The sequence below is a fragment of the Schistocerca nitens genome, chromosome 4, assembly GCF_023898315.1.
Source record: "Schistocerca nitens isolate TAMUIC-IGC-003100 chromosome 4, iqSchNite1.1, whole genome shotgun sequence".
Classification (NCBI taxonomy): Eukaryota; Metazoa; Arthropoda; class Insecta; order Orthoptera; family Acrididae; genus Schistocerca; species Schistocerca nitens.
In genome coordinates, this window is record NC_064617.1 from 563,075,577 (window position 1) to 563,093,122 (window position 17,546).

General features: G+C 44.7%; 1 protein-coding gene across 1 annotated transcript in view; it reads right to left on the minus strand.

The window, feature by feature from the left end:
* LOC126251436 (protein cueball) overlaps positions 1 to 15,009 on the minus strand; it is a 294,851-nt gene extending 279,842 nt beyond the window's left edge. The window contains exon 1 of the mRNA XM_049951861.1: positions 14,796 to 15,009. The gene's annotated coding sequence lies outside the window, so the exon portion shown is untranslated. The remainder of the gene's footprint in view (positions 1 to 14,795) is intronic.
* Between the last annotated feature and the right edge of the window lie 2,537 nt (positions 15,010 to 17,546).

The window sequence follows — 17,546 nt, forward strand, 5'->3', positions numbered from 1 at the left end:
CGCGTGAGACGGCGCTTCATCCAGTCCCAAACATGCTCAATGGGGGACAGATCCGGAGATCTTGCTGGCCAGGGTAGTTGACTTACACCTTCTAGAGCACGTTGGGTGGCACGGGATACATGCGGACGTGCATTCTCCTGTTGGAACAGCAAGTTCCCTTGCCGGTCTAGGAATGGTAGAACGATGGGTTCGATGACGGTTTGGATGTACCGTGCACTATTCAGTGTCCCCTCGACGATCACCAGTGGTGTACGGCCAGTGTAGGAGATCGCTCCCCACACCATGATGCCGGGTGTTGGCCCTGTCTGCCTCGGTCGTATGCAGTCCTGATTGTGGCGCTCACCTGCACGGCGCCAAACACGCATACGACCATCATTGGCACCAAGGCAGAAGCGACTCTCATCGCTGAAGACGACACGTCTCCATTCGTGCCTCCATTCACGCCTGTCGCGACACCACTGGAGGCGGGCTGCACGATGTTGGGGCGTGAGCGGAAGACGGCCTAACGGTGTGCGGGACCGTAGCCCAGCTTCATGGAGACGGTTGCGAATGGTCCTCGCCGATACCCCAGGAGCAACAGTGTCCCTAATTTGCTGGGAAGTGGCGGTGCGGTCCCCTACGGCACTGCGTAGGATCCTACGGTCTTGGCGTGCATCCGTGCGTCGCTGCGGTCCGGTCCCAGGTCGACGGGCACGTGCACCTTCCGCCGACCACTGGCGACAACATCGATGTACTGTGGAGACCTCACGCCCCACGTGTTGAGCAATTCGGCGGTACGTCCACCCGGCCTCCCGCATGCCCACTATACGCCCTCGCTCAAAGTCCGTCAACTGCACATACGGTTCACGTCCACGCTGTCGCGGCATGCTACCAGTGTTAAAGACTGCGATGGAGCTCCGTATGCCACGGCAAACTGGCTGACACTGACGGTGGCGGTGCACAAATGCTGCGCAGCTAGCGCCATTCGACGGCCAACACCGCGGTTCCTGGTGTGTCCGCTGTGCCGTGCGTGTGATCATTGCTTGTACAGCCCTCTCGCAGTGTCCGGAGCAAGTATGGTGGGTCTGACACACCGGTGTCAATGTGTTCTTTTTTCCATTTCCAGGAGTGTATGTTGTAAAACCGTTCAATATTTTACCACCTTCACTGTCGATGATTTTGAAAATCAAAATCATGTTACCGCAGTGTCTCAGGCACAGGAAAAAAAGATCAGACCAGGAAAAATTTCCCCATCTTGAGGAGTGATTCCTCAAGTAGATAAACCAGTATACAGGACAATATGTTCCCGTGGGTAATTTCATTTTGAAGGAAAAAAATCAATTCTTTTGCTCAGTCTTTCGGGATTGAAGGACTTGGTGGCAAGTGAGAGGTGGCTCTCAAATTTTAAAAAAACGTCACTCCATCACGTTAAAAAAATCTGCGGAGAGAGTGCCAACGTGAACAGTTTCCTTTGTCTTTATCGTATCCTAACATTCAAAGACGAAATGCGTCATGGAGTAAAAGTGAGCAAGGGCAGAATAAATGTCCTTCTAGCCTGTACCATGGATCGATCTCAGAAGTTGAAACCACTCATTGTAGCGAAATCTGGAAAAACCACGCTGTTTCAAGAGAATAAAATCGCTTTCCACAACTTATGCCACAAACAAAAAATCATGAATGATGTCAGAACTGTTTGATGAAAAGTTGGCCTTTATTAATAGCGATATAAAAATGAGAAAAGAAATATTTTATTGTTTTCGGACACCTGCACCGTATAGCAACCCCACAGTCAGATTGCGTAAAGTTGATTTTTTCCACCCTACACAATATCGATTGCCACCGTTGGAGCAGGGCATGATAAAAAATTTTAACGATTTATACCGCGGAGAAATTGTTTAACGTGTGCTGGATAGCACTGAAAAAGATTGAAAGGTAAACGTAACAGTGCTATGATTGATAAGGCCTGGAGCGATGGCAGCCCTAAGAGTCTTTAAAACTACTTTAGAAAACGCGGGTTTACAGTGCACAGAGAAAACGCGGAACAGCCATCAGAATTAGGAGAATAAGCGAAGTAAGGACTCGTTATCTGTCCTACGTACTCATAATAGAAGCGAGTTGTGATTTCTTCTCAGCTCCGATCACCATCGAAAGCTAGATCGAAGTCGCTCTCTCAAAAGAAAATCACCAAATAGTTTTCAAAATGACATGTAACATATTCATTGGTATGGTTTTCATATACTGTGTGTATGGACCTTATGGATAAACGCTTGTATTGTTTTGCGTATTATTTGTGCTCCGTCTCTAATGACCTCCATGTGGACGGGACGTTAAACCCCATCTTCCTTCCTTCCTTTGCATGTTATTAAAATAAATATGAATGTACGCATGTATGTGTATATGTATGTGTACTAAAATATACTTTCGCTCAAACTTTCGATTTTTTTTCGTCCATCCCTCTCGAATATTTTAAATTCTGTTATTTTGAGCCGGCCGCGGTGGTCTCGCGGTTCTAGGCGCGCAGTCCGGAACCGTGCGACTGCTACGGTCGCAGGTTCGAATCCTGCCTCGGGCATGGATGTGTGTGATGTCCTTAGGTTAGTTAGGTTTAAGTAGTTCTAAGTTCTAGGGGACTTATGACCACAGCAGTTGAGTCCCATAGTGCTCAGAGCCATTTGAACCATTTTTTTTTGTTATTTTGAACTCTCGATAATTGAACTTTTTCCCTGGTCCCTTGACTTTCAAATCATCGAGAGTCCATTGTATGTACAAATACTATATAGGTAATAAATGCTCAAGTGAAGAACGCAAGTTGAGGGTTACAGAACCATTTATCAAGCGTAAACACAGAGATTCTGCCAGCAGTTCGCAGATTCGCTTTTGGTCTTAATCTACAAAGCCGCATGACATAACACGCGATGAATCACTGATCAATGCCTAGAAGCCCTTGAGAAGATAAGCAGTATGATGGAGCACTGTCTTTCTTCAGCGTAAATGTGAGCAGACATTGCGGTCGTGGCGTTCAGAGGGCGCTAGCCTGGACGAGGCTCTATTTCCTTGCGCGCATGGTCTTCATTTTCATCTACTGCATCTACATCTAAGCTCAGATTCTCTCCTTATGGTGTGTGACAGAGGATACTTCGTAGACCACCGTCTCTCTCTCTCTCTCTCTATCTCTCTCTCTCTCTCTCTCTCTCTCTCTCCCTCTCCCTTCCTCCCTCCCTCCCTCCCTCGCTCCCTCCCTCATCTCCCCCCCCCCTCCCACCTTTCTAGTCCAGTCGCGAATGCTGTGCGGGAAGGAAGATTGTTGGTAAGCCTGTCTGCAAGCTCAAATCTCTCTAATCTTGTCTTCATGGTCTTTTCGTCAAATACGTTTCCAGGAAGCAAGATTTGTGATGAGTTACAAAACTGTATGTCGTATCTCAAAAACGTTATAATAATTTATACACGCAAATGTACATCACGTTTTGTAAACAGTGCACACATGTTGGTGTAAAAGATCAACTTAAATGAAAATAAACATGAAGATGTGGCAGACAGTTCGCAAGGATGCTAAACCCTTTATCTCCTAAATGGGACTTAGCATAATCAAGTATCAACATGATAATTAGAGCAGTACAGTAGCTTGCTGTGTATTATTCCACTCTTTTACAGAATCATCCCGTAAATTTTTAAAGCAATAAACAATTTCTCCGTGGTCTGCTCCAGAGGAATTATTAGGACATAACGGACATATCCGCCATTCACACCAATACTACGTACACCCGGTAACGTGCATTAGCAATTATTTGGTTAATCAGGTCCGTCTGTTTTCAACTCAAATCTAATTTGACTTCAGTGCTGGTAGAAAATCCCACCAGATCTCCTTTCTCAAAGATGCTGGAAAACTCCACTCCTAACTGGTAATTCAAGACAAGCTCATTATGTATAAAACTGAACTGAGGGTCTCACTGTTCGCTGAAATTAGGACCAAAACTAACATCCTTATGTCAGGGAAATGAAATTTGTGAACCATACTCTGCTACCTTTGAATCTGACCATTGATGAAACGAACTTTGATAACCAGCATCGAACTTTCAAACACAGACCCGACCGCATGATAAACAGCTACCGTTAATCATTACTGCGTGGCTGTGTGACTCATGAGTACGTAACAGACTTCTCTGCAGTCGAGTGATTCTTATAACATTACTCAAAACGAATGCGGTCGTTAATATGTGCTTAATCGTTCCGTGGAAGCGTCATGGCCACAGAAACCAAGTGTTATCGTTTACTGGCAACTAATGCTACCACTCATCTCTCTGGCCGGCCGCAGTGGTCTCGCGGGTCTAGGCGCGCAGTCCGGAACCGTGCGACTGCTACGGTCGCAAGTTCGAATCCTGCCTCGGGCATGGCTGTGTGTGATGTCCTTAGGTTAGTTAGGTTTAAGTAGTTCTAAGTTCTAGGGGACTGATGACCACAGCAGTTGAGTCCCATAGTGCTCAGAGCCATTTGAACCATTTTTGAACTCATCTCTCTATGTGTCGCAAGATAAGAGTTTATCGCCATCGTTGAGAAGGCTACTGAGCGCCATGTTCGAACTGCATGCTACAGACTTTGTGGCTTCCCTGTTAGTATGAGAAGCTTACGTAGCGGTAAGTATGGTCGTCTTTTCTCCAATGTTAATTTCAAGTTGACTGTGAAAGTAGACTGTTGGAGATTTGACTGATTAGAAAAATCTCGTGTACAGGTTTTTATACACTGTCCGGTCACACTAGTGAGACAATCTCTCAGAAGTTTGCATATCCACCTCTTGCAGCGCGAGACGTGCAGGAAGAAAAGGTACCGGCAGGCATGTGGAGCCATGTCGACTCTAGTGCCATGATTCTCGACTGGATTTAAATCCAGGGAGTTTGGTGGCCAAAGGAGCACGTTAAACTCATCCTTGTTGTCTTCAAACCATGCACGTACTTAACGAGCTGTGTGACATGTTGCATTGTCCTGCTGATAAATGCCACCGTGCCGAGGAAAAAACAGATTGGATGTGGAGGTGGACAAGATTTCAAGGACAGATGCATACTTGATGTGATTCATTGTGCATGACGAGATCACCCAAGGAATGCCATCAAAACATTCCCCAGTCGATAACACCCCCTCCTCTGGCCTGGACCCATCCGACAATTCTTGCAGGGTGTCTGCTTACAAACGTTTCACGCCATCGGCCTTGTGTTCGATGGAGCATGAAACGTGATTTATCTGAAAAGGCCACCTGTCGCCACTCGGTGGACGTCCAGTTGAGGTATTGTGCAAATCCGTCTCCGTCGCCGATGAGCAGCAGTCATCTAGGGTTGCACGAACCAGGCGCTTACTGCGAATGCCCATGGGCTGGAACATACGCTGAACGGTAGTTGAGGCGACACTATTGGTGACTCCTTGGTTCAGTTGACCAATAGTTGCACGTTTGTTTGCCCGTACACACCTGCGCAGCAGTCGTTCACGCCTGTCAGCTGCGGCCTGTGGTGCACCCACAGTTGCCTCCAAGCCGGTTTTGGAAGCGCCACTTCAACGTGTACGGTATACTTTAACCAAGGCGGCAAGCGACCTTTTTAAAAACTGAGCTGTTTCGGAAATGATCCCTCCCTTGACCTGAAAGGCAATGATCATGTCGTTTTGAACTTCAGTTATTAAAGTATTCCATATCCGTATTACAACGACTGCAGTGTATTCCGCGTCCCCCGACACGCTTTAGGTACTCACTACTGACGTTGCCACCTGCTATCTGTGAGTGGTTGTTGCACGAATATGGACACTACTCACGTTAATGTGACTGGACGTAGTATATATATATTTTTATTTACTCACCCTTCTGCTACCATCTTTTTGGCAGAAGTTGCTTTAACTTATACACTGAAGAGCCAAAGAAACTGGTACACCTGCTTAATATCGTGTAGGGCCCCCACAACATGCCCAAGTGCCGCAACACGACGTGGCATGGACTCAGCTAATGTCTGCAGTAGTGCTGGAGGAAATTGACACCATAAGTCCGTAATAGTACGAGGGGTAGTGATCTCTTCTGAACAACACCCTGCAAGGCATCCCAGATTTGCCCAACAATGTTCATGTCTGAGGAATTTGGTGGCCAGCGGAAGAGTTCAAATTCAAAAGAGTGTTCCTGGCGCCACTCTGTAGCATTCTGGACTTGTGGGGTGTCGCATTGTCCTGTTGGAACTTCCCAAGACCGTCGGAATGCACAATCGACAAGAGTGGATGTAGGTGATCAGACAGGATACTTACGTATGTGTCAACTGTCAGATTCGCATCTGGACGTATCAAGGGTTGCATATCACTCCACCCGCTCACGCTCCACACCAATACAGAGCCTCCACCAGCTTCAACATTCCCCTGTTCACATGACGGGTCCATGGATTCATGAGGATGTCTCCATATCCGTACACGTCCATCCGCTCGATACAATTTGAAACGAGACTCGTCCGACCAGGCAACATGTTTCCAGTCAACAACAGTCCAATGTCGGTGTTAACGGCCCAAGACGAGGCGTAAAGCTTGGTGTCGTGCAGTGATCAAGGGTACACGAGTGGATCTTCGGTTCCGAAAGTCCATGTCGATGATATTTCGTTGAATGGTTCGCACACTGACACTTATTGATGGCTCAGCATTGAAATCTGCAGCAGTTTGCGGACGGGTTGCACTTCTGTCACGTTGAACGATTTTCTTCAGTCGTCGTTGGTCCTGTTCTTGCAGGATCTTTTTCCGGCCGCAGTGATGTCGGAGATTTGATGGTTTACCGGATTCTTGATATTCGCGGTACAATCGTGAAATGGTCGTATGGGAAAATTCCCACTTCATCGTTATCTCGGCGATGCTGTCACATCGCTCGTGCGTTGACTATAACACCGTGTTCAAACTCACTTGAATCTTGATACCTGCCATTGTAGCAGCAGTAACCGATCTAACAACTGCTCCAGACAGAAGACTTGTCTTATAAAGGGGTTGTCGACCGCAGCGCCGTATTTTGCCTCTTTAATTATCTCTGTATTTGAAAACGCATGCCTATATCAGTTTCTCTGGCGCTTCAGTTTATAACGTACGAGGGCCTTTCCATATTAACTTTCGCTTTATTTTTGGCGTCAGTCATCGTGCACCATTTGACGCATCAACACAGCTGCAATTATGCAGTACTTTGGTCTAACTGTAGGTGGCAGAACAATCACTAGAGCCCGCATCTCGTGGTCGTGCGGTAGCGTTCTCGCTTCCCACGCCCGGGTTCCCGGGTTCGATTCCCGGCGGGGTCAGGGATTTTCTCTGCCTCGTGATGGCTGGGTGTTGTGTGCTGTCCTTAGGTTAGTTAGGTTTAAGTAGTTCTAAGTTCTGGGGGACTTATGACCACAGCAGTTGAGTCCCATAGTGCTCAGAGCCATTTTTGAACAATCACTAGAAGCGTAATTCCTGCACAGTTCAGCCTGTTTTTCAACCGCTGTCATTACGTGGACGGACAACATGGCGTATGATCATCGAGGACAGCGCTGTATGACGAGACTTCTGTGGAAAGAAGGTATAAACACTGCGGATATTCACAGACGATTGGTGGCAGTGCGTGGAGAGAGTGCATCCTTCACGAAAAGAGCTCTTTCAACACGACAGCGTTCGCCCCCTTACGAGTCGGAAGACCACAGGTGCAATAGTCGAAATGCGGTTCCAGTTACTGCCACATCCACCGTATAATCCAGACGTGTACTAATCTGATTACCAACTATTATGGGCTATGAAGAAACCTCTGCGCTAACATCATTTCGCACACTCTCCACACATTGCGACTGTCTGTGAATATCCGCAGTGCTTAGTGCTTACACCCTCCGCCTAGAGAAACCACGACGTCCAGCGCTGTCTGTGGGGCTGTTCATAAGAGATCTCCACCCCCTCGTACTCTTACGGATTTTTGGACAGCCCTGCAGGATCCCCGTGTTTCCTCCGAATTCGTTACGGATTTATATTATGTAATATTTATAAATTATGTATAAATTCAGTTATATTTTTAATCGGCATGCACTCTAAACTACACGCTGGGACACCCAGCTCAATAGATCCTGATATGACTTCACTTAACAAAGTTTAATTGTACCCAGCATTGTTGTACTTGATAGTGGCTGAAGGATTACATCATGACTGTAATATAAAATGAAGAAGTTGGTGCAGTCAAATGGCGGATATACCAATCAAACATTATTACATGACGGTGGCCCAGAAATATGAAAAGACTATCTACAGAACTTCATCGCCCTTTCTGCTGCAATGGAGTCGGGAACCAGCTGTTAGGTTCCACACCTCCTCATATATCTCGAAAAAGCTTTGCCAGTCCTAAATCTCCTATAATCTCGAATCGTAGCTTGCCGATGTATCTCCCATTCTTGTAATTCTGGATTGTTGTCTCATCTATTTAAATAGACCCTATCCTTGCATTTCTAGACACTGTGTTCGCCTTCGAAGAGTGTTTTCTAATCGAGCCCCTTCCTCTGTTAGCGAAGTGATCCTTAGGGTTCACTCAACCGACTAGCAATAACCCACCTTCTGCTGCCTAGCTATGAAACCCAACGATGTTCAGAAGCCTCATCGATTAATCCTTTTCCGCACACGCAACACGTACAATTTTTTCATTTGGAAACATGTCAAGTAGCACATCCAAATCAAATCTGAAGAACATATCTGAACCTGCGAACAGTGAGAAATATTAGGGAAAATTTGACTTACATAAATGAAAGTGAGATACTTACTACAGAAAAGAAGTTTTGCAGTATTAAAGATACTGCTGATTTACCTAATATTTGTTGATGTGATAAAGATATAGAATATCCTATTAGGCAGTTTCATGCGTCCACTTAAGCGGTGTACATCGTCCGCCGATAGCCGTACCAACAGTGCTGATTTCTGGATACAATAGATATTTTTTAAATATAAGTAATTTCCACTCTCATATTCATAAAACGGAAGTTTTTCGTTTGCTGATTGTCTTCCAGTCACTTAAAATGTGAGCATTATGTAAATATTATCGCCACAAACATTAACGAATAGTTATCTGAAAATGTAGAACTACAAATTTTGGGATGATTTACATTCTGAAGTAATTACCTAACCATAAGCCGGTAAGTCATAAATGCATCTTCCCTGTTAACTGCGAGGAATAAAGCAAGCAGCACTTGTGTATAAAGTTTTTTTTGCAGTTGCACATAAGGAGAAAGAATATATATAGAAGAAACAATTTTAACTAATGTTTTTAGTGCCTTGATGTCGCAGTGCCATCACTGCGAGAAAGAAAACTGAACCTCTCTTTTTTTTTCTCGCAGTCAGTTTCAACAAAAAACCTTTGCAGTGTTGTGTGCCCGTCCGAATGCACACTGTGGTCTAAAGTAATCTGGACACCTGGCTGAAAATGACTTACAAGTTGGTGGCGCCCTCCATCGGTAATGGTCGGCCGCTGTGGCAGCGACCGTAGCAGCAGCGCAGTTCCGGACTGAAGCGCCTAGAGCCGCTCGGCCACAGCGCCGGCAATACGGCCTTGGTTTCGGCAACGTTTATATAAGACAGCGCTGGACGTCGTGGTTTCTCTAGGCGGAGGGTGTAAGGACTAAGCACTGTGGATATTAACAGACAGTCGCAATGTGTGGAAAGTGTGCACCGTCACGAAAAATGCTTTTGCAACACAACGCTCGTCCCCTTATGAGTAGGAAGTCCACTGCTGCCATCGTTGAAATGGGGTTCCAGGTACTGCCACAGGCACCGTATTCTCCTGACTTGGCCCCTTCCTGTTCTGTAGACCCTCCTCGAACCACTCTTCTGAAGTCTGTCGCACCCACCCAGGGCAGCTGCTCGTAGTTATTGGAGGTCTTGCGAAATGATGTTAGCGCAGAGGTTTCTTCATAGCCCATAATAGTTGGTAATCAGATGAGTACACGTCTGGATTATACGGTGGATGTGGCAGTAACTGGAACCGCATTTCGACTATTGCACCTGTGGTCTTCCGACTCGTAAGGGGGCGAACGCTGTCGTGTTGAAAGAGCTCTTTTCGTGAAGGATGCACTCTCTCCACGCACTGCCACCAATCGTCTGTGAATATCCGCAGTGTTTATACCTTCTTTCCACAGAAGTCTCGTCATACAGCGCTGTCCTCGATGATCATACGCCATGTTGTCCGTCCACGTAATGACAGCGGTTGAAAAACAGGCTGAACTGTGCAGGGATTACGCTTCTAGTGATTGTTCTGCTACCTAAAGTTAGACCAAAGTACTGCATAATTGCAGCTTTGACGATGAGTCAAATGGTGCACGATGACTGACGCCAAAAATAAAGTGAAAGTTAATATGGAAAGGCCCTCGTACGTTATAAACTGAAGCGCCAGAGAAACTGATATAGGCATGCGTTTTCAAATACAGAGATATTTAAAGAGGCAAAATACGGCGCTGCGGTCGACAACCCCTTTATAAGACAAGTCTTCTGTCTGGAGCAGTTGTTAGATCGGTTACTGCTACTACAATTTCAGGTTATCAAGATTCAAGTGAGTTTGAACACGGTGTTATAGTCAACGCACGAGCGATGTGACACGGCATCTCCGAAGTAGCGTCTGGAATTGCTACTGAGTGCTCCAGGAACACCCTCCTGAGTTTAAACACTTCCGCTGGCCCAGACATGAACATTATTGAGCACACCTGGGATGCCTTGCAACGTGCTGTTCAGAAGAGATCCCCACCCCCTCGTACATTTACGGATTTTTGGACAGCCCTGCAGGATTCACGGTGTCAGTTCCCGCCAGCATTACTTCAGACATTAGTCGAGTACTTCTGCGTGCTCGCGGGGGCCCTACACGATGTTAGGTAGGTATACCATTTTGTTTGGCTCTCCAGTGTGCAAAGAAACTGTTAGGACTGTCTGTCCTACCGTATATTAGAGAATCATGTAAAAATGTGAAGCAAATCGAGCAAGAACATTCCGAGATGTTTACTAAAAACCCATCGCATTTGTATGGTATATTCATTTATTTACCGTATATATTTTAGAAATATAGTTTATTGCTGCCCGAACGTTTATTAGAACGTCTTGTAAATAGGAAAACTTGATCAGTCAAGAAATTTTCGAGATTTTTGGTTGCTGCGTTAAACTACGACTTGTCTTTTTATAGTAGCGTAGATCAGGCGACGAAGACCAAAGATGCATTCTTTCACTGCGGATGCACAACAAGACTGCTCTCTAGTGGGAATCTGAAATGGCGAACGAGAGGCTACGCTAGTTGTCTTTAACAGGCTGGGAATTGGGTCGGATGGGAAGCGACCTCGAATGGCCGAGGCGGTTAAGGTGATCGCTCGCGTTAAGCGGGAGATCCGGTTTCAAGCCCTCGTCGGGCACGATTTTTCATCTGTTACCATCAATGCCCAAATGCGGCGAGTGTCGTTGAAAAACTTTAAAAAAATAATATCAATGATGTCCCCCCCAGCGAAAAGAAAGAATAAAAACAACTAGGTGAAGACCCATGAAAATGTCTTATTTCTTCCACTTCAAATAACAACCTGTCGAGCCCTTAGAAACCTTACTAAGAAGTAGCCCTTGCGATGGGTTTACTCCTTAACTATGGAATGAGATCCACCCATTGTAACGTAACGTTCCAAGTCGACTATAAATTGCGAAAGGCGAAACACTATTAGGTGATAAAAACATGTGTAAGTAGATTTTTAGCTCATTCACGTACAATAATGGGCTCAAATTAGTTCATGTGTGCTCACTGTGAAGCAGATTTCCATTACCAATTCTCTTTTTATTCACAAATCATAGGAACGTCGACAATGGATAGAGAAACAAGGCCGAGTGTTCAAAACCCCTAAGATACTACGGAAGCGCTTGGAACATGTAACGTGGGTGTACGTACGGTTTGTAACAAGGAAACGGTAAAGTCAAGAACTTTAATCTGCCCTTACGACCATGGAATTTCTGTATAGGCAGTAAAGTACACACTCAATTTGTAATTATTTTCTCTCTCTCTTTTTCTCTCTTAAATCAGTTGTAGCGTAGCTTTAGAATATCCACATCTGACACGTAGATCACGGGTTACGAATTACAAAATTCCCTATCCCTTACCACTCCCTCCTTACCTTAATAAAAGTGCATTGGTCTCGCTATCTTACTTAACCATTAAACATCGTTCGCCAACTCGCCAGATTCCGTATGCTATACTTTTTCGTTGCACGTGAATTTAAATAGTTACGGGTCATTGAGCATTCATGGACGTATCTTGACTGATATTTTGAACTATTCTGAACACCGATAAGACGTAACTCAGACATTTCAGCAACGAATTCGGCGCCAGTGGTACAGTGAAACTTTAATAATTGGGACTAATTGGTCCAAGTGCCAATCCGCTTTATAGAAATGTTTTCTAAAACAATTAGACGTAGCTATAATTAGAATACAATATATAATGAACGTAGCGATTAAGAAACTTCCTGGCAAATTAAAACTGTGTGCCGGACCGAGACTCGAAATTGGGACCGCTGCCTTTCGCGGGCAAGTGCTCTACCAGCTGAGCTACCCAAGCACGACTCACGCCCTCTCACCACAGTTGTACTTCTGCCAGTATCTCGTCTCAGTTGGTGGAGCACTTGCCCGCGAAAGGCAAAGGTCCCGAGTTCAAGTCTCGGTCCGGCACACAGTTTTAATCTGCCGGGAAATTTCATAGCGTACACTCCGCTGCAGAGTGAAAATCTCATTCTATGTAGTGATTATTTAAAAACTGGATGAAGTGTAATATTATGTGAAATATTGTTCTACAGTATAGTTTTGTAAACAATTAATATAAGGATGTCTCAGTAATGAAGATTATGATTAAACAAATTAAAATCATAGTACGTATTCAAAGGTCACGTTAAATAAGCTCGATACCTATACCAGCGTCCACTTACATTACTGTATTTAGTAAACGAAAACGGTAATCCACAGTCTACTGGATATTTATATGCTACACTTACTGTGGAATGCTACGAAGAGTACCAGTTATTTACTGCTCTCATCAGGATCTGTAGCGATACAGTCCGCAGCAGCCAAAGAGGCAAATACTACCTGATGCTGGCGTCATGACAATATCCTCATCGCCAGTATTTGTGATTGAGGCTCTTTTGTGCAGTGTTCTTTGATCACTTGTTTCGCATCTCTTTTAGTGTAAACGATTTCTTTTCGTAATAGGGATTAATATCTATAAAATTGGTAGGTGTATTAATTCCTTACGAAATGCGGTGTCTGCACCGAGTCTTTCTCGGCAGACTTTCTCATTAGCAATACTGTGCCGATTACTGAATATGAGCAGCCATCCAGTACGAACCTTGAAGCATGTTTCATCTAATTTATCTGCTAATCTTTCCGCTGTAGTCTGATGCTCGACGCCTCTTACAGGAACCCCTGTAATTAGCATCAAGGACGAAGGTCAACTTTGGTACAGTTGTCCGTTTTCATCTTCCGGTTGGTTGGTCTTGTTTTAACGCAAAGTAGGAAATTTTACAGCGATCTTTCTTAACATCGCAAAAAATCTAATCAATGCCAAACTCCTTCAGAACACCCTGGGTAGGAGCACCAGCTTAGATTTTATCAAGCACTCTCATTTTGTCTTCTAAACAACTATATGTATTTCGTGCTAACACTCAGCTTGATTATCATGTTGTACTGTGCGACACTTCAGCAAACTTTCAAGCGCTCTCAAAGACTGGATTTAAAACATCTCGTCATGTGCACTTCAGTAAACGAAGTGAACAGGCTTTGACTTTTATTATGTGCTTGTGATCCACAATTATACATACGTTATTCTCTATCGGCCACGGGTGAAGCGAACTGGAAAGGGGGGGGGGGGATGCGTCCAACATCTTGCATAAAATTAGTTTGGCGCGAATTGTGTTGGGCACAAGAAGGCACGTTTCAGTTCGCGAAGAAATAAGTAAATAAAAAAAAACAGTCCGTATTATCGTGGATTCCGGATTAGTGAGCGCTTACTGTAAATAAAAACATAACCTCTGCTGCCACCCGCTAAGGCAGGCGTGCGGGGTGTCGCTAGACTCGGAAGTGGCAGGTTCGAATTCCGGTGACGGAATTCTGACCGGCAATGAGAGGACGGACGGTGATGTACAGTTCGTAATCAACAGACTTCGCGCCCGTATCCTGGTTTATATTCCACCCCTCTCCGCAGTGTACGTCCCGATAGTTGAGTGGTCATCGTGACGGATTGCTGTCCTACGGGCCCGGGTTCGATACCCGTCTGGGTCGGAGATTTTCTCCGCTCAGGGACTGGGTGTTGTCTTCATCATCATTTCATCCCCATCCGGCGCTCAGGTCGCCCAATATGGCGTCGAACGTAGTAAGACCTGCACCAAGGCGGCCGGACCTGCCCCGCAAGGGGCAAACTATCATTTCCATTACCTCTCCGCAGTGTCTCGTGGAGAGAGGGTTTATGACACTGTTGATGGGGATCCATCCGTCGGAATGGGGCACTGGGCTCTGGAGAAGCAGGCTGTGTACTGGCAGCGACTCTACCCATAACCTTCCCTCTCAACATCGACAACACAAATATGATGCTAAACACCATACACACTGATTACAGTCACGTACAATTGACAGACGCACGTTAGGGACCACACTCACATTTCACGAAGAAACCGACCGCAGAGCAAAATCGTCACAATCGTGCGCCCCGTAAATTTAAAGATAATGGAAAGATCAAACGAAGCTAAACTGCGCTGGTTAGAACGTTATGTCGTTTCAGATTGATTGTTGTCGATTGCGGAAGCTCGTGTACTTACGTGCTGAAACGGTGCGTTTGGAACTTGGTAACCGACATCAGTTGTCGAACAATACTGCTGCATTTTCGTTGACGTGATCTCCTGAGCAGTTGATTTTCTTTCCCACACACGTGTGGGCTTAAGCTGGACAGACACTGTGGTTTCGTTCACGACTCACTGTAATTACTGTGCTCATGCTCAAAGTACAGCAATCACTGATACACTTTTTCTATTTGCGTTTACACAGATACGTGGTAGCGACGTTTTCGCTACAGCAGCCAGCTGAGAACTGCGCGTGATTGTGTACTCAGTTGTCTGGTTTCATCACTTCCTCCATGAGGAAATCCTTTCTGACAAAAGTACCGGGCAGCTAACAGCAGAGTGCGGCGATGAAGGTCGAGCGGTGATTCACCCTGCAACAGTTTCCTTACGCAGTTTTCCTACACATCCAACACAATGAGTTATCCATTTGCCCGCCACTTTCGTATTGGTGAGTATGTGTATTTAAGAAATTCTGCGCTCTGTATTCTTTCTTGTAGTTGTTTTTTCATCTACTTACTTCAATTTTTCTCGTACAGATATCCGACATACGAGATTATTGATAATGTTATATCTTTCATAATGATACTTAAAGGAATGCCAGTCCCATTATCGCGGTAATTACATTTTCCACTAAGTGTGGACATCCTTGTACTGATTGATTACTGAAATACGAGCACAGAGCTTTTATCTCCACACCCCTATCCTTAAGTCGCGTATTACTCCTGTGGACCGGTTTCAACCAAACTTGTTACTCATATCCCATGCAATCGCTGACACCGTAAGGGATACGGACCTATCGTAGTTCAGAAGATATGACGTCATAAACAATGAGGTGCACGAGAAACTGCCGCATTCTACATGGCGTTTAATTTTTTTACTTTTTGCCACTAACTCCATTCGCAACAGATTTTGCAGACAGTATCCACATATGCCGCGGAACGTACCTACAAAATTATGTCATTGTGTGATACATAGATAAGGAGATACGACCTCAGAAACCCTGAGACCCATGAAAAACTTCCGCATCACGCACGATGTTTAAATTTATCACTTCCTTGCTACCAACTCTATTCGCAACATATTTCGCTGACAGTATCCACATATGCCGCTGAATGTACCTACCGAATATATCATTGTACGATACGTAGTCCAGGAGATATTATGTTATATCCACTGAGATGCGTGAAAAATTCCGCATCATGCAGACAGTTTTAATACATTTATTATTTACTATTAAGAGATTCCTACAGTCGAATCAGTTTGCGTGTTCGAATAGCCGAAGTTGTTAAGGCGACCGCTCCCGTAAAAGCGGGAAATCTGGGTTCGTGTCCCAGTCCCCCACAAGTTTCTATTTGTCACAAATTGTGCAGCTAGATTCTAATCGTATTCGATATTCCGAATACTTTTGTTCCATTCTCCCTCTCTGAAAGTGACTGACTCTCAGTGAGAGCCAAAAACACTACTAACAGTTACCTTTCTGGCGCATTTAAAGCTGTGGAATTGAGGGGAATTGGAACCTGCAGGGAAGGGTGAAAGCTTTTGGCATATATACACAGTCAATGAGTGCTTTCTTTTTGCCGTTTTGTAGCAAGTTATATAAAGTACTTGTCTCTCATTGAGTGTTACTTCAGTGTAAAATATAATGCAAGCTTCGACGCTGATCGGGTATTGTGTTCAGTGTTTGCTTTTAAAAAATAAAGGCGTGCCCTGCCGTACCTGCCGGAGATTAGAGCGTTCGCAGGTGATTAATAAAAGCGGAAGTTGTGTAGCATTGATCTATTTCGAGAACAGTTAAGTCACGTGTAAACTTCACTCCTGCTACGGACGCCGTGATATCAAACTCAAGCTATTACCTCCCGAATTTTTTCTTTTTTTTTCCCAACGACGTTCGTAAGTCTGCACGCTGATGGTGAATCACGCACTTGGGTGATATTCGTCTTTATCTCAACAGCTCCAAGTAGAACACTTTCTTTACAGCAAGATAGAAATAGCATTCTCGATCTTTATTAACAGTTAAAAAAGATTGCCTTTTTTAGCAATAACTGTGAATTTCCAAAAACTTGTACTATTTTCTACTGATTCGTTGTCGTTGTTCTTGTGGTCTTCAGTCCGATGACTGATTCCATGCAGCTTTCCACGCTCGTGTAATCGCTTGTGCTTGCTTACTGTAGTCGGGTCTTCGTGTTCCTCTGAAATTTACGCATCCCACCCGTCACTTCCCCTCATAATCAATCTGACGAGCCCTCACGATGTGTCCTATCAACCGATACCTTCTTTCAGATAAGTTGTGCTACAAATTTATTTTCTCTATGATTCGATTCGGTACTCCCTCACTAAATGCAGTCTAATCTTTAGTATCCGTCTGGAGCACCTCATTTCAAAAGCTTCCATCCTCTCGTTATATAAATTCGTTACAAGTTCGCGTTTTACTTGCGTGACAAAGACCTACAAAAACGATTTACATACACTTAAATTTTTTTACAAGGTGGGCCAGAAGTCACTATCGGATGTGTTTAATGTTATTTTGTCGAAACAAGAAGCAACGTGAAAGGCAAACAGAACATGAAACGACTCCCTAGCTCTAGCAGAAATTGTATTGACAGAAAACGATACGTGCAAAAGTGGAATAACATAGACAGGTATATTCTGACATATGAGGAACGTTCAGTAAGTAACGCCACACATTTTTTCTGAAAGCAGGTTGGTTATATTCAGGATACCAATATAGCT